The 18,138-nt window shown below is 46.9% G+C and overlaps 1 long non-coding RNA gene across 2 annotated transcripts in view; it reads left to right on the top strand.

Moving 5' to 3' along the window:
* Positions 1–18,138, top strand: part of LOC113262866 (uncharacterized) — a 151,670-nt gene that overhangs the window by 52,487 nt on the left and 81,045 nt on the right. For both annotated transcript variants that reach the window (XR_008960410.1, XR_007191367.2), the window contains one exon: positions 1,308–11,841. This is a non-coding gene — a long non-coding RNA (uncharacterized LOC113262866). The remainder of the gene's footprint in view (positions 1–1,307; positions 11,842–18,138) is intronic.

The raw sequence follows: 18,138 nt of genomic DNA, 5'->3' as shown, positions 1-18,138 counted from the left end.
TTCCCTTGGGATTCCCACGTCAGCGTAGTTGCAGTCAAAGGGCTCAGATCTTACTTCCAGATTCTTACATTACCTATGATGCCAACCATTCCAGTGCTCATTCTAGTGAAAATCAGACTGAAGAGAAATATGCATTAATAGGACAGTTGAGATCTTTCTTATGGGCTCCATTTTATTGGACAAAATGTCATTCCACCAACAGCAGCTAGGGCCCCTTGCTTCCAAGAGAAGTAGGGTCAACTAGTTGTCTCCCCCAGCCCCAGTCATGAAGTAGAAAACTCAGGATTTGGTTGTCAACAAGGAGTTGAAGTTGTGATCGAAGGTGCATAGGTACTGGGGTGGTAATTTCATTCCCTAGAATCTGGGTTTCTTCCTTACTAGTTGGGTGATATTAAACAAGTTAACCTCTTTGGATCAAAGTTTCCTTATCAATAAACCAAATTTAGTGTCTATATACTAGGCTGCTGTTGAAGAGCATCAAATGAAATAAAATATGTGAAAGATACGGGGAAGGGACAAAGTACTACACAGATGTGAACTGGCCTTATTCGACAGAATGCTAAGACAGGACACTGGTACGATGATTGTCTTCCTCAACTCAATTATCATAGCTCCCTGTGTGGAATTACAGGATCTAAAGATCCATAGTTTCTCATTTTAACCACTTGGTACTGTCGGCATAGGGCTTAGAACCTTCTAAGGGTCCATTAAAATATTTGAGATATATGAGACATGGGAAACATATAAACTCAAAACTACAATATCAAAGAAAGAACATTAATATTTAAGTAAATGTTAAAACGTGTTTCTTTTTAGTCAACTACAACACAAACTGTTACCAAGTTGTATAGCAATTATTTTTTTTTAATTTTTTTAAAGATTTATTTATTTATTTGAAAGAGAGCGAGCTAGCGGGGGGAGGGGGAGGGGCAGAGGGCGAGGAAGAGAGAGAATCCTGAAGCAGACTCCACGAGCCTCCATCCCAGGACCCTGAGATCATGACCGGAGCAGAAACTGAGTTGGCTGCTGAACTGACTGAGCCACCCAGGCGCCCCAATATATCAATTATTTTAAACTTGTGATCAGGGAGCATCTTAACATGTTTGGATGAAGGGGAGAACCTCCAAAAGGAAGTTCTTGGAGGCTGTGAGCTCTTCAGGCAGCTCTATCTGTATCAGTGGAGAATGGAAACCAGGAACAAAGGCCTTTTCTCTTTCTATAGTTGAAACCCACATTCATCTGTTACAGTCTAGCTCATATCTATTTTTAATTGAATTGCTAAATGCTCTTTTCACTTCTTCCTCTAGCGTCCTGCAACTTACCCATATAAGCTACAGAAGATGAACTATCTCCAGTTTTATTCAACTCCAAGGTGAACTGTGCTCACTTTCTGTATGTTTTGAGGAATGCTGGTGTTTCAGGAAAGGCACTCCCATTCCGTCCGTCCCATCACCCCCTCTTGTCTTTCTATTCTTGTGGTCTGTAGCATCTGTGGGACTCCGGTTATTTGCAGGTATTTATAGAATTGTGAGGCAGCTCTGTGGTCAGATGGGCCTGAGCCGGAGCTAAGAGGCTTTGTGAAACAGGCAGACAACATCCCGGGAGGCTGCCATCTTGCCTCAGCCACTCATGGTCTGACCTCAGTCAAGCCCCTTCTCTATCTGCTCTTACGTTCGCTTCTCTGTGCAATGAGAGGTATAAGATCTAGGAGAGTTGGGTGACCAGTAAGATCCAGCTTTCATGCACCATATTTCTGCCTGCGCTTCCAGATCCCTCTGGGGCACACGGGGTGACACAGGTACCCCAGAGGTAGACACATCCATGACCTGCTCAGTGGAAAAGGTCAGTCTTCGGTGCACCTTGGCTTGTTCCCTTCCTCCAAGTTGACAAAACTTTTCAGGTTTAGAAAGCCGTCTGTCTGACGGACTTGCCTGATGAAGTGTTACATAAATTCCATGATTAAAAACAGAATGTCATGAAACTCTTTCATCTTGGAAACAGAAAGCCACTTGACATTTATTTTTCCCCAATTAATCATCTCACTTTTCCCACAGGGCTCTCTGTGCTGGTGGATGAGGGAAGGGGGAAGGGCTGAGCGACTCTCTCTGCCAGTTGCCTCCCTGCTGACACCCATTAGCCACACTCTGCCTTGCCGACAGAACAGACTAGATCCGGGTATTGGTCACCATACTCTCAGGGGAAGACAGGTCCCTACCCAGCCCCAGGAGGTGGGAGAAGCTATTCACAGCGGTTCCCTTCCTTTTGCCTGTAATTCTGTGTTGCAATTCTGCCCAATGTGATGTGAGGGGACATCTGCTAGAGTAGGGGAACCAACTGGGAAAGGTTTACGTCTTTAAAAGCGATGCAAGGGGCGCCTGGGTGGTGCAGTCGTTAAGCGTCTGCCGTCGGCTAAGGGCATGATCCTGGCATTCTGGGATCAAGCCCCACATCAGGCTCCTCCACTAGGAGCCTGCTTCTTCCTCTCCCACTCCCCCTGCTTGTGTTCCCTCTCTCGCTGGCTGTCTCTCTGCCACATAAGTAAATAAATAAATCTTTAAAAAAATAAAAAAATAAAAGCCACGCAAGGTAGGAGTGGTTTTCGGCCTCCCCCTGTCCTTGTGTGAGTACACAATGCTTGCAACGACAGCAGCCATCTGGATGCCAGAGAACACATGCCTGCAAGCTGAGGACAGGAGAGAGAGAACATGGAAAGAACGTGGGTCCTTGCTGACATTTTTAAGCTGCTCATGTAAGTAACCTTGGAGCTTCTCTGCTTTGGCAACGCTTACTACAGGAGAGAGTACTTTGTCCCTGTCGCCCAGGGCCGCTTCTGGCTGGGTTTGCCGTTCTAGAGGCCTGCTCACGGCTGAATGACGCCGCCTCTTTGGCACCAACGTATCCTTCCTGCATCAAAGGCACCCTGAGAGGGCATGTCTCACATCAGAGCTTTTACAAGAGCCCCCAGAGCGGGGCCGAGGAAAGGGAAAGTAAGTCTCCTGTCAGACGACAGGGCCAGCCTAAACTGTCAGCCGCAGAGCTGAAGTGCATTTGATAACCTGTGTCTTTAACTTCAAAATTCATGTGAAATTTTCGTTCTATTCCCTCAAATATCTTTTTCTTCCTGCAAAACTCACCTTTTGCCTACTTACCAGTTACACTACTTAACTTCCCCTAGCCTGAAAATTTTCAGCGTGGAGTAAGACTGCTGACCGCTGACAATGTGCCCCACGGGATGCCAACGGAGAGAGCATCTGCTTCCAGAAGGAGCTGTGTGGGCAGAACTTGCAAAGGCTCACGGGTCTGTTCCTGTTGTTATTGGTGCCAACATGGAGGAGGTCAAAGCCAGAGGAAGGCCCTTGAGTGGATGTAGCAGCTTTCTCTTCCTTTATTCCTCAGCCTGGAAACCCCAGGCAGGTGGTGGTGACAGAAACGGAGCACGGACCACATTCCTGCCTCAGATAGGGTCTGAGGAGGTGCATTCCCAGGCTACAGAGGTGACTCCTGAAAGGGTCGAGTCATCATAGCTGAGAGCCCAAGTGACTCGCCCCAGGCCATTGCTCAACACCAGGGACAGCGTCTAACTTGCAGGGTGTGTCATCACCCCTGGCAGGCTGCAGTCTCAACTCGATGTCAGAGGACAATTTAGTGACATGATAGTACCTTCCCCTGTATGCCTCCACCCAGAGAGCTTCCTTTGTGGTGAGGGCTGAGCTCTCTTTTAGTGAAAGCTTCCAGAATATCAGCTCCGGGGAGCCAGGGACTTGGCCTGCCTTGTTCCCTGCCGGATCCCCAGTGCCTAGAACTGTGCCTGGCCCGTAGGATGTTGTGTGTCATCAATACTTTCCGAATGACTGAATGTGAAGAGACTGCATGGGGAATACCCTGAAGGCCATACCATAGTAGGAAGCAGAAAGTGCTTTGAGGGCAGCTGAGCTGTAGGGAGTTCGGACAACGGGAATGGAAAGGAGCCAGAGCAGACAGGGCTCTGGAAACCTAGCAGCCTAGCCCAGGAGGTGTCTGGAGAGGAGCTGCTGGGAAGAGGCGTCGTGTGGCTGTAAGAGGGGGGCCCACCGCGGGAGGGGTGTCTCCAGCCTCCCGAGCCAAGCTGAGCGAGAACACAGCTCATCTAGACTGTGTGAGAACTTCAAGGGCTGGGGCCTCAGAGCTTTTGTGGCCCAGGACAGAACTGAGCTCCATCTCCTTAGCACCTCCCCCGTGGCGTGGCCGGGAGGACTGAGTCTGATGACAGGAATGACAAGATTTCCCTCCATCCCTGTTCAATGACCTCTTCCTGCTTAACTACCCAGGAAATTTTTAGGATACCTGTCAAGTCCAAGGAGGTGGTTTCCACATCCTGGAGGAAAGGTAGGAAAGCCCCTGAGTTCTTCTCACTGAGAGACAGTTTGGGAGGAAGTGCTGAACAGATGGCTTGAGGTGACTAAGCTGACACAATGGTGGTGGGAGGAACTCTTGTGAGAGACTGTTCGCAGGCCCTCCATGCCCCCTGCTACCTGGCTGTCTGCGTGGGGCCTCTACGTCCTCTCCCCTCTCGCCATCAGCAGCAACCTGGCCTCTCTGCTCCCGGGTCAAGAACTTCTCGAATTCTCAGGTTCTATTCCACCTGCTCCTTCAGACACCTTACTCCTCAAATTACAGCAACAAGGGAGGAAAAACTCAAGTAAAAGCCTCTCGGCTGAAGATCTAGAAATTGTCTGGGCAGAAGGCACGGTGTTGGACATGCAGGCCCTGGGGCCGGTCCAACTGGGCTCCGCTCCTGCGTGCCTTTACCAGCTGCCCAGCCCTGGGCAACTCAGTCAACATGTGCGGACTTTAGACTTCTCCATGAAAGAGGCTTAGGAGAGGAAGCTGTGGGGTGATCCTGAGGGTTCAAATGGATAATGTACATAAAGCATTTCACGTGGGGCTTGGCATGGAGCAAAGGATGAAGAGATGTCAACAATTTTTATTTCTGCTTCTCCTTTGCATTCTTCCTTTTAACTCTTGCCTAAATTGACACGTACTTTACCTCCTCACAGGATGGATGTGTTTGTGGGAGTGAAGGCAAGAACGGTAGGCAGAGACATTCTTCTGTTTTATTTTTTAAGTCATCAGATAAAAAAATTAAAAGTTGCCACTGCTTATGGAAGACCAGGCATCGTACACGCGGCAGGGCCTGGAAGAGTGTCCACGAATTCTTGACACGCCTTCAAAAGAAGGAGTCTAACTCCTTCCCCTTCATTATGGGCTGGCAGTAGTGACATGCTGCTTTTTTTTTTTTTTTTAATTTAAGATTTTATTTATTTGCGAGGGAGAGAGAGAGAATGAGCAGGGGGAGCGGCAGGCAGAGGGAGAGGGAGAAGCAGACTCTCCGCTGAGCAGGGAGCCCGATGTGGGAGTTGGTTCCAGGACCCTGGGATCATGACCTGAGCTGAAGGCAGATGCTTCACTGACTGAGCCACCCGGGCACCTCTGGTGACATGCTTCTAGGGAACAGAAGGCAGTGGACATGATGTTGTGTGACTTCAAGGGACCAGGCTGGTCAAGGTGATACAGCTGCCCCTGTTTCTCTCAGGACACGTGCCTTGGGAGCCTTGATCTATGACGTAAGACTTCCGGTGACTCTGAAGGCGTCATGCCAGAGAGCCCTGGGCCAACACCCCCTGGGGACAGAGGGAGAGGCTGAGGGAGGCCCAGCCGCTCCAGCTCCTGCTGTGTGTCTGCCCAGCCCAGGTACCAGACACGTGAGTGAAGAAGCCTTTGGAATGAGCCCAGCTCAGACCACCAACCAACCGCCACCCCATGAGAGACTCTGAGCCGGCACACCTGCTCTTAAATTCCTGACCCACAATTCCTGACCCACAAAACCCGTGAGCGCTAATGAACCACGGTTGCTGTCTTCAGCCACTAAATTTTGGGCTGATTTGTTAAGCCTTGAGAGATAACAAAGACAGATGGTATCAACTGATACCTCTGTGTGAGAGGTCCTCGTTAGCTCAGCTCACAGATGAAGACGCTAAGGTTTCGAGAACTTAAGGAGCATGCAAGTTGCCGTGAGGAGATGCAGAGCAGGGACACACACGTGTGTCCCTGTGACTCCAGAGTCCACACCAGATCCTCCGCACTGGGCCTGCCTCACCTGATGCTGCAAGAGGATGGAAAAATGGGTAAAAACGTGTTGTTCTGTACCTGCGCTACAAGTCTGTCAATGTTCTAGAATTAGACGCACACGATCCCATCGCATTTGGAAGATCACCCCCCCCCCCTCGACGCATGCTTGGCGGGCTGTAGGGAAGTGGCAGAGCGGAGGTCCTGGGGGGCCTTCGGGCCACGTGTCTCCGGGGAGCAATGCTGGGCTCACAGTGTGCTGAGAGCAGGGCTGCTGGCTGGAGGGCCGGTGAGCCACCTGCAGGACCCCGCTTGCCTGGGTGAGGCCTGTAGACAGCTGTGAAGCCCGAGCTCGGGTCCGCGAGGAAGAGCCATATGGTGTGTGGTGAGAACCGGTGGAGGAAGACAGAACACACACGGCTGAGCAGCGGGAGAGCAGCTGAGCAGGGTGGCACGCAGTGACAGAAGTTCTAAAGAGCAAAGAGAAAAATATTCGTGGAGAGGACGGATGAATGTTCCCTAGAGACAAGCAGGAGGGGCTCCCTGCTGCTGCGGAGGGGAGGTGACCAGTCTGACAGGAGCCGCACAGGGGTTTACGCATGGCCAGGGTCCACTGTAGTGTCACCACCGTCTTCCCCTGGGCACGGGGGCCCCTCCAAGCTCTCTGGGGAGACAGGGTCTGCTCATGCAGGCGGACATCCTAGCAAGGGCATTTATGTGCCGGGACCCGCTAACGCTGGGACATCTAGAATGTCAATAAAACGGACACATTATCCGGCCCACAGAGGCTTCAGGTCTGGAGGGGAACATGATTTTTTTCAAGACCTACTGTGTGCGAGGTCCTGTAGCTCCTGATGTGCTCGTGTTATCTCATTTCATCAAGACACCTGTTCTACCAAGGTGGCGTTGCTCCCTTGATGAGACCCTGAGCGTAAACAGCATGCGTCCAGTGGCACACAGCAAGCAAGAGCTCGGCCTTGCACCAATTCTAATTCTGAAGCCCAGTGTCGGGGGCTCTGCTGGGAGCCTGGCTCTTGGACTTGGCTCGTGTTTCATGACTGTCTGCAGGCCGGTGCAGGAGGAAGAGGCCCCTTCTGCCTGGAAGGGATCCGGGGTGGGGGGAGTGCACGGAGGTTTCTCCGGAGGGGTTAGACTGGAGCTGCGGTTGGGAGCTGCGGGTACTTAGGGGCCGCGGGCATGCAGGCAGCAGGACAGCGTGGGAGGGAACGCGCAGGGGCCTGACTGGGAGGCACTCAGTGCTTCTCGCTAAGGACTAGGGCCCCCCCCCCTCCCGCAGCGGGGAGCGCCAGGGTTCTCAAACAGGGAGGTTATTGGATCAAGTTCGCCTTACCTTGAGAAAGGTCACGCTGGTGGCTCTGGGGAGCCCTTTCAGGAGCTCAGAGATACTGGACACTTGCACTTGGGTGTCACATGACCCCTGAACTTCAAAATTCTCCCAATAACGTGCTTGACTCTGTGTCCCCACTTGCACACCCTTGTCTCCCGCTGGGCCTCAACTCAGGGAACAGAGCCTATCATTCCTCTGCTCAAAACCCTGCCATAGTTTTCACAGAGCTTTCATTTCCTTAAAATGCCCCGCAGGCCCGGGGGCAGTCTGCACCCCCCTTCCTCTGCCAGAGGTTTCCTCTCTTCGCTTCCCTTTGCGGCTCCGCCCCGCTGGCCTGTGTAGCACCCACCCCCTCCTGCCCACCTCTCTCAAGGATGCCATCTGCCCCTTCCCTGCTCCCCTGCAATCCTGGCCCTCCTCGCCCAGCTCTGCGTTTTGCCCCGTAGCATCTGTCACCTTGGACCTGCAATATAATTTGCTTGCTACTGCGTTTATCACTCGTGGTGCCTCTCTCCTGGCTCTAGAATGTGAGCTTGTGAGGACCAGGACCTTTTCACAGATGCGGATGCCACTCTTTCCATTCCCTCTCTCCCTGCAGCCAATCCATCAGCAAGTCTGCGGGTTTTGACCTCAAGCGCCTGGAATTGAGCCTCAATTCGTGGCTCCCTTGCTTGCAGTTTTGTTAGCAATTGTCGTTGGATTCAATCACAAAGGGCACCCACTGATTAAGTGGATAGCTGGACTGGGTGGGGCAGACGGGGGCAGACAGGGAAATGAAAAGGAGAAACTGGTCCAGTGGGATTCAGAGGTCAGGGCTGGCCTCAGTGGGACAGGAACCACTGCCACCCACGAAGCAGTCAGACGGAGCGACCACAGCAGCCCGGTCGTCTGCCGCGGAGACCTCTGATATCCTTCTCACAGCAGGTGCAGCCCCGCACCGGTCTGGGGCCAACCCTTCCCCTGCTCTGACTGCTCCCATACCAGCTCCTCCCACTGCTCTTTCTCTCCTCTGACTGGGGTCCTACTTTCTCTTTTGTCCCATCTGAAATCTAGCCTTTCCATAACAACCAAAGAATCTTCCACAAATTTCAATCCAGTGCCACCATTCATTGCTTAGAAACATAAGTAGGGCTTCCAAAAGCATAGAGAATAAAATAGAGACTCCCTGGCACAGCCTACAGGGCCCCTGTGAACGGTGCCTGCCTCTCCCCGGCCTCACCTCTCTCCACATGCCCCTGAGACGATGCTCTGCAGCCATTCTGGCCTTCTGTTCCCTTCCTCAAACAGAACCCGGTTTACTCCTGCCACAAGGCCTTTGCTCTTGCGGTCCCTCTTCAGAAATGCTGGCGGCTGACTCGTTTTCAGGCTTCCGACTAGTCTTAGCTCCCTTCTGGAAGCTTCCCTCAGCACTCTGACTAAAGAAGCCCACCACTAGCTCCTCCAACCTGTCACCCTGTGTTTTATCCTGGGTTGTTTCCTTACAACACTTGTTGCTCTCTGAATGTCTTCTGTATTGATTTGATATCTGTTTCAAAGAGTAGATTAGAAGCTTTGCGAGAGCAGGAATTTTGTCTGCTTTGCTCACGGCTAGGCTCTCAGCTCCTCAGCCGAGCCTGGCCCTTATTAGGACCTCAGTGGGTTATATGTGTGATTGAACGCACGGAGGAATGATTTCGTGAATGAATGACTACAGGAATGCCTGCGTGCAGTGTTGGAAGACTAGACAACCGCCTATAGGGGTGCTTTGAAGGATGGTGACGAAGACTGTCCTCCCAGATTTTTCCACTTTGCTTCCTGCTCAAAGGCCTAAAGTAGCATTTTTGAATAACAGCTGACTTCTGCTTCTGGATGTGATTGCTTGTGTCAGACTCTCATGCCAAAAACATACATAAAACCTGCTTAAAACATACACAACAATTTTTATTTTCTCTCTTTGGTGTTCTTTGTATACCCGGAAATCTGAGGACTCGTGTTTTTCACCAATTCTAGAAAAATCCTTGGCCATTATCTCTTAACTACTGCCTTCCCCTCTCCTCTCTGTCCTCTCTCCCTGCAGGCACATTCTAGTTTTATGTTATTTCCCTTCTCATTCATATTTTAAATCTCTTTCTCTGCACTGAATTGTTTTCTTTCTTAGCTCTCTGCCTTGGTTCCCTAATTCTTCCTGCGGTTGTATTTAATCTCTCTTTAACTTAGCTTTAAATTCAATCGCACATTTTTTCCATTCTAGAAGTAAAACTTTTTCAAAATTGCTTACTTTTTAATAGTTATCTTATTTTTTCATGTTAAAATTTATCATTGATTTATTAATACTTCAAAGATACTTATTTTTAGAAATGTATAAATTTTGCAAGCAGCAGTTGTGTTATCTCAATTCCTAGGCATCTCACTGTGCTTTTTATTTTTGCTGACTCTTGGTCATGCTGGCTTATTTACTCACTCTCTTTATATTTTTCACTGGTAGACTAATGCTCAGCTTAGCTTTATCTGTGGGATTCCTGTGAGGTCTGTGTTGAATAACTGTCCCTCCAGATAGGGTTTATTTTGGCTTTTGCTACAAGCTTGAGTTTGTTACCAACCTAAGGCCATTTTATGTTCATTTTTTTCTTTCGGGGTTTCTGAGACTGTACGGACAGTGTCAGCATGAATCCCAAATCCACATGAGGGCAGGTTGGGGTTATGAATTCTCAGAGACTTTTTTCCAGAGAACCCTAGAATATGTGTAAGTATTGTTTTATGCCTCCTTTGCTGATAGGCAGAAGTTTTCTTGTTCTTCTTCACAGAGGATAGAATTTCAATGTTCCTGGATTTATGCAGGTATCTTGGTTTCATCCCTCCACCTTGTGTAGTTCAAGGGATTGTCACCTGTTCTCACGTGCTTTTTCCATGGGCATGGAGAATGAAAGTTAACCCCCGAGCAGTCTTAGTTTCAACACTCTCTGGGGAATTCCTTTATTTACATGCAAGGTCAGCAATAGATTTGAGAGCCTTGTTAAATGTGATCCAGCATTTTATGTGGTTTGGTTGGGAAGGTTTATATACTATCGCCTGGGAGGCTCAGTCGGTTAAGCCTCTGCCTTCGGCTCAGGTCATGATCCCAGGGTCCTGGGATCGAGCCCCACATTGTTCTCCCAGCTCGGCGGGGAACCTGCTTCTCCCTCTCCCACCCCTGCTCATGGTCTCTCATTCACTCTCTCTCTCTCTCTCAAATAATAAATAAAATCTTTAAAAAATATATATTATCAGTCTACCATATTTTGAGATAGAAATCATGCATTTTAATTTAGCTGTATTAGTTAATGCTTCATGGCTTTATATATTGACTTCCCAGGTATTGATAATAATCTTAACTCTTGAGAGAATTTTAAAGCTTAGAAATCCTTTTCACACCTATTCTCCAATTAGGAATCATTGCCTTCCTTGTATAGATAAGGAAGCTAGGCTCTGAGTGAGGGGACTTGGCTAAAAATGACTGCTATTTCTTGAAATTCACTCTGTGTTAGGCACTATAAATGTATTATGGCAAATGCTTACAGCAGACCCATGAACTGGGGATTATTTTCTGTGTCTTGTGGTTGAGAAAACTTGGCGTCTGAATGCTAATGTAATTGGTTTAAAGCCCCATAGCTTGTCACTCAGAGCCCTGCTTGATTCCAGACCCCATTCTCTTCCCAGGGCTATCTCTGTTCATTCTCCAGACTAGTTTCCTAGATGTGGGTTTTTATGCATTTTAGTGAAGCCATTAATGCATTTTAGTGTGACTTTTTACTTAGAAAGTTCTTTACTAATAAATATGTTTAGGGGCACCTGGGTGGCTCAGTCAGTTGAGCATCTGAATCTAGGTTTCGGCTCAGGTCATGACCTCAGGGTTGGGAGATGGAGCCCCATGTCCGGATCCATACTCACTACGGAGTCTGCTTCAAACTCTCTCTCCCTCTCCCTCTGCCCCTCCCCACCCTCTTTCTCTCTCTCTCTCTAAAATAAGTAAATAAATCTTTTTAAAAAAATAAAAATAAGCATTTATCAGTAACTAAGGTTCATTGGTTAGTTGTCAGTTTACACAATGTGTTTTCTCAATCTCAGTTACATCTGGGGGGAAAGCTCTTTTAGAGCTTGAAATAACCCAAATGACCCCAGATGCTAGCATTTACTGTTTTCACCTGCTCCAGTATAGGAAACTTGCCTAGGAATTATAGACAGCTCTTGACTTATGATGGTTTGACTTACAAATTTTCAACTTTATGATGGTGTGAATGTATACGCATTCAGTAGAAACCGTATTTTGAGTTTTTGAATTTGGATCTTTTCCAGGGCTAGAGATATGTCTACAATATGCTCTCATGATGCTGGGCAGTGGTAGTGAGCTGGGGCTCCCGCCAGCCATGCAGGTAAACAACCCACACACAACTGTTCTGTACCCCCATAACCATTCTGGGGTTTTTTTTTGCATTTAGTACACTATTCAATCAATTATATGAGATACTCAACACTTTATTATAAAACAGGCTTTGTGTTAGATGATTTTGTCCAATGGTAGGCTAACGTCAATGTTCCGAGTATGTAATAAGATGGGCTAAGCTAAGCCGTGATGTCTGGGAGGTTAGGTGTATGAAATGCACATTCAACTTACGAGATTTTAGATTTACTATGGGTTTACCAGGATGTAACCCTATCATAAGTCAAGGCAGATCTGTATTAGCCAGCATCTCAAGCTGTGCTTCTTATTTTCTTCTTGAGCCATGATTTTTCAAATGATGTTTTGCACGGAACCCTAATATAAATCAGATGCTTGGAGAAGGAGGACACATAGGCCTAGAGCACAGTTTGCCTCTTGAAAAATTAGTCACTTTGTGAAAAAGCATATATAAACAAGTAAATATGAATAAAAGTCATTGGCTTTGACAAATAAGTTCAACTACCCATTAAAATAGCTCTTGATTTTTAGTATTTTCCACTGTTTTATGTCCACATCATTATGTGAGCCCAGGTCATGGAAAAACCAGGTCTCTAAGAAAGACAAAGGAAATTGTCGATATGCCGAACGTAACCTGCTGGACCAACTCCCTTCGATTCAGTCCAACGTTCCTAAGTTGCCATTCCTAAATGAAACAATTTGGTGTCCATTAGCCAAATTGAGAGGTAGGCAACTTGAGGCTTCAAAAGAAATCTCTCCTCCCAGTCGGCCACTCTGTTGTGTCCTGGGGATGCCAATCTGGGTGCTTCCGTGTACAATCTCTGGGGGGTCCTGCCTCAGGCCACTCCAAAGCCAGGGCTTTGAACTCCAAAGCCAGGGGTCTCTGCTACACAACATTATTCCCTGGTCCGTGGGTAAGCCACTCTAGAGGACTTTCTTCTTCTCTTTAGCCTGGCCAAATTAATTCCATTTTTTAAAATTTCAGACTCAATTCAAGTCTCATTTCCTCTCAGAAGTGACCCTTGGTGGCCTCTGTCCATACAGATATGTCTGTTCTTTGAACTTAGAGCTGATACGTGACTCAAGGCACATTATCTGGGATCCCTTTTCTAGCTACCCTATTCCTTTAAAAGCCATATGGGATCTCATTATTTGTATAGCATTCTTTGTTTAGTTCCATATTGAAGACTTCTGTTTCGACATTACAATTTGGTATTATAAATGACGTTGTCACGATAATTGTGGCACTTTTATCTTGGCGTGTTCCAGTGGATGTGTGCAAATCCCTTCTATTACAGCTGTTAGGCCAAAGAGTATAGACACCCCCTGTTTTTGACAGCTCTTGGCAATTGTATAAGAGTGACGGTTTCTGTACACCCTCGCGAACACTGGGTGCCGCAATATTTAGGTAGAATTTACTTGGTTTCCACGTGTTAGGTAAGTACATAGAGGGTGAGGCACTCGAAAAATGTTGAAGTGCCCCCTTTCTTTTTTCTCTAGAGAAAGAACTTTCTAGGTGTGGTGATGCTAACCAAGTTTATCTCTCTGAGTCTCAGTTTTCTTACCTGAAAAAGACATTAAGAATACTTTAGGAATACTTATAGAGCTGTTGTCAGGATTAAATAATACAGTGTAAATTGCGGATCTGACCTACTATTTGACAGTGCTCGGTAAATGGCGGAACTTTCTCCTTGTGTTCCCTGCAATGCTGGGTACCTGTAGCACTCAGTGAAAACGAGGTGAGGAAAACTGGTGGCCCACCACCATACCCAACATCTGCGGAATGTTGGCCACATCTGGCTGCCACTGCAAGTTCCTGACTTCCTGGCTTCTTTACTGCTCACCACGGCACCGTGCTACTACTATCCCTATTTCGTACCAACTTAAAGGTAGAAGCTCGTTAGGGGTGAATTTGGCTTTGCAACCTAGGCAGTCTGAACTAGAACTTGAGATCGTAAATATCCTCCCTTTTGGAAATCACATACTGTGCCCCGGGTTGCCCACCTCGTGTTCACCTTGGGCTGGCGGGCTGCCCCTGGGGCTCCTTCTTGCTAAGACTGGTCAGCTTCTCCGGCAGGCTTTACCATTCCTCCCTGGGGTGTGATACCACATCTATAAGTGCCACCTGTTGTGCTTCAACAAAAACACTGTAAAGAGATCAGCCAGGGAAAACAGTAAGTGTATTTGCTTCAGCCAAGTAAAAAACAAAAATCACGACTTATTTTGTTTATCCAAAGACTGATTTGATTATGTACTGGACACTGTAAAAGCCCTATACCTAGATAAGTCCCACAGGGATCCCCAGCAGCCAGAATTTTACACTATGCATGCAGCTGTGTGCCTTTCATAAGTCGTGGGCTCGCATGTTTTCAGGGGAGGATTTAAGATGGTATTTCACAATAAGTATAAATATTCATTGTTTGGCTTCACTTTTTGTGATTTCTGTCACATCAACGGGGGAGGACTATAGTAAGAATCACGTACCTTAATTTTTAGGTAGAGAACATCCCCCAAAGCCCGAAGTATACAGGTAACTTTATTTTAAAAGTACCTAACATACTAAGGTGGGGTGATAGGGGATAATGATCTTTTTCTCATGCTACAAATGGACATTGAGCTGGGACAGTCAGAGAGCAGGTGTGAAGTTTGGTTGTCCTCTTAGGACAGATGGAGTCGGGTCTGTGGGTACAGCCTTGGGCTTTCAAAAGGGGTCCTGCTCTGTGCATTGAAAAAGTATACACAATCACACAAAGAAAACATATCTGGAGGGCTACCCAGCACAATATTAACTCCACGTAGCAGGGTTAGAGGAGATTTTTATGTTTTCAAAAGGTTTTCCAGAATTGCCTGAAAATTGTTAGTGAGAATGTTTTTCTTTTATAGTCAGGACAACGCAAAAGCCATTAACTAAGAAAGAAAGAAAGAAACCCAAATGGAAAGCAAAAGACGTTCTGCCTTTCTGGTCCTGCCATAAAGGAATCGAAGCAGGGCTCTTTCCTCCTCTCGGTCTGTGCGATCTCACCCCAGACTCGCCAGGACCCTGGGTTCCTCCTCTCTCTCCAGCTCAAATGTGGCTTCTGCTTCCTTCTTGATAATGGGGGTCCCGGAGTGAACACTCAAATGGAGCTCCAGCCGGGTGCCCTCTGCTCTCTGACCTTGGTCTATCTCTGGTACTCAGTACGAGATGAATTCCAGTCCGCTCTGCTGCACTGCATCGCGGGGAAGGAAGGCTTTAGAGCTGGAGATGGGTGTTATGGTTCTGTCGCGTGGGCACGTTATCTTACCCGTCTGAGTTTTGGTGTCTATAGAGCGTCGACAATAACAGGACCCTTTACTCCTTAAGTCTTGGAGATAATACACATAGAGTGTTCACCAAAGTACTTGTCCTTCACTCTTTCTACAACAGCCATTCACTGCGCATGTATTTATCCCATGCGTTCCTCTGGGCACTGGCAATACAGAGTCTACGTATTTTTTTTTTTTTTAGAGCATGTACTTTTCAACTCTTCATTTTAGTATAAACATCCTCTGTGTCTGATCTTTTGACTTATTAAATTTCTTGGATACAAAGCTATGCACTAGAGTTGTGGCCCATCAGCTCTGTCCCCACCAGTGTTATTGAAAAGACACTTTCATTGTTCAGACATCAGGATCCTGACTTAGAGAGATTTATGAAAATGTCCATAGTTGTTGAAGACCTACTCTCTTATAAATTTTATATGCAGTGAAAATAAGAGAAAATAAAAACACGTTTTTAAGAGAGTTGAAATAACTCAGAAGAGTTGGAACTGATGCCATCAATATCTACAATTCTTTGGGGGGAATTTAAGTTTTTAAAGGTAGGTAATAGCGTTGACAAGTATTGAACAATTTTTATCTGTCAGGTCGTATTCTACGTGTATGAACTAATTTAATTCTCACATCAAGGAGATTTGGTTCCTCCCCCCATCTTAAAGATGAGAAAACTGAGGCACAGAGGGATTATGTAGCCAGGTCACTAGTCGTAAATGGTAGAGTTGGGATTTGAACCCGGGAAGCTGCATATCCTTGTTCTATATTGTATAAGAACATTGTAGCCTCACTATAGGTGTATGAACAAATGGATTTATTCACACTTTTTGAAATCGAATCTGCTCAGTAGTAGAGAAACTCCTGGCTAGACACGAACTACCAACTCTCATTGTTGGGATGCAAAGTTGGGAGTTGCTTTGCCAGAATCACTGATGGGACACCCCCTACTTTATTCCTTCATATCTCCTGGTAGTCAGGAGAAAGAAAAGAGAAGAATTAGATATCTGTGGGGAATCTAGTTTGTTCCTCTATCTTAAACTTTTTTTTTTTGAAAACTAACTGATGTTCAGATTGAATTAAAATGTTAACAAATGAAAAGGAGCAAAGACCCTTGAAGATTCCTGCAAGGGACTAGATGTTACTGAACCGATCGGCAGTCGGGGGCTGGAAACAAGTTAAGGGAGTGAGAAACCAGACGCACATATGTCACCACGAGGACTCTCTTTCTCATCGGTGAGACAACCCGGCGCGGGTGCTGCCTGACTCCAGGTTCTTTGCTTTTCCTCGATAGCTTGAACCATGAGGGACTTTTTCTGATACTGACAGTTCCAGAGTCTGTTAACTCTATTAAAACAAACAGCTAAAGAGTGAATGCATATGTCACCAACTAGTCAGAGGCTTTGTGACACTCGAGGCAAAGCCACCTCTACCTTTTGTGTCCCGTCAGGATTGCAGGACTTCTGCATTTAGAGTCAGTGTACAGCTCAGGCTTAGAAGATCCAATTTACTGAATCGTAGTTAGTCAATCAGTGACAGAAGGCATCTGAGCGAGATGTTTGTATTCCTTTAGTTCATTCTCCATGATTGATCTCTATCTTATATTTTGGGAATAACTTAAGTAAATCATTGCCTTATCCTGTTATATAAACAACGAGTTATATTCTTAAAAGACAGTGGGTTTTTTATTAAAAATGTTAACTTCAGAGACATTAATCACCACACTTGAGAATGTATCTACAGAGGATGACTCCTTTAGAGCAATAATTCCTGACTATCATTAAGGAAATTCCCTACAAATCCTTAGTCTAATGATTCTCAGTTATTTCTCACTCTCTCTCTTTTTCTTAATATAAGCCACCCACTTTGGAAACTTCTGAGACTGTGCGGTGACAAATCCAGCAAGGCTCAAAGTGGTTCCATCCCAAACCGAGAGTCACAATGTTGGTGACTGGGTTGTACACACTGCATCACTATCTGCTCTCTCTTCCATGCCTCCTGTCTCTGTGGAGGAGACATCCCTTCTCTGTCTCTGGGTGTGGACCCTCTCTCTTCCCGTACGCGCTGGGGTGCTGTCTCAGGAGGTGTCTTCTGTCTATTCTGGATTGCCCGTCTCTCCTCTTTCCCTGGTTCATGGCCCTGGTTTCATCCCCACACCACCAGGAGCAACTGGAGAGAAGGAACCGCATGTCTCTTACTTCCGTGTCTCCACATCTACCCAGCACATTGTGGGAGATAAAAATAACATTATTTTTAGAGCTAAGATGTACCGATAAAGATAAAAGCCTTTGATTTTTCTTCTCACTATGACTCGATGAAGAAATACTAACTAGCCTTAAGCAGAGCTTGGCTGCACGGTTCCCGGAGTGTTCAAGTTCCTTCAAGGTTTTAGCTCCTGTGCAACCAGAGAAATGACCATGCGTGTGTGTACGAGGAATGGGGTGAATGTCAGGAGAGGTGAATGGACCAGGCCATTCTCTTCTGTTATTCCTGTGCCTGATTTTTCTCCCTGAGGCAGAGGAGAAAGAGAAGTACCATCTCCGTGTTGTACTACGTCTCTATGTTGGCCACACAGAATCCCATGACCTCTTACCAGCCAGAGACTTCTCTAACAATCCACCTTTCTAGGTCCTCAGTTAGCACTTACTGTACCTCCATCCTCCCTGGGAGGTACTTTTTCTCCGTGGGGAGTCTTGCGACTGTCGCAGGCAACCCTCTGCTGTCCGCGACTTGCGTCTGATGAGACCTTGGAGTGACAGAAGCTCAGCACATACCAGACTCTGTTTCCTAGGACGGTCGATATCTCTTCCACAACAAGGCATTTTTTAGGCCAACCAGACAACGTAATAGATTTCCAAAGCTGCTATTTAATGTGTTACATGTAAAATCACACACATGCCGTTCGTTGCAGAAGTACAACTTGAAGGTAGTCACGTCCTAAGGAAGCAAGAGAAAAGTTCACTCCTGAGCCCCGAGTCTGGGA

The sequence above is a fragment of the Ursus arctos genome, unplaced genomic scaffold (genome assembly GCF_023065955.2).
Source record: "Ursus arctos isolate Adak ecotype North America unplaced genomic scaffold, UrsArc2.0 scaffold_2, whole genome shotgun sequence".
In the NCBI taxonomy this organism is placed as follows: domain Eukaryota; kingdom Metazoa; phylum Chordata; class Mammalia; order Carnivora; family Ursidae; genus Ursus; species Ursus arctos.
Note: the sequence above shows the minus strand (reverse complement) of the source record. Positions and strands in the feature narration are given on the sequence as shown.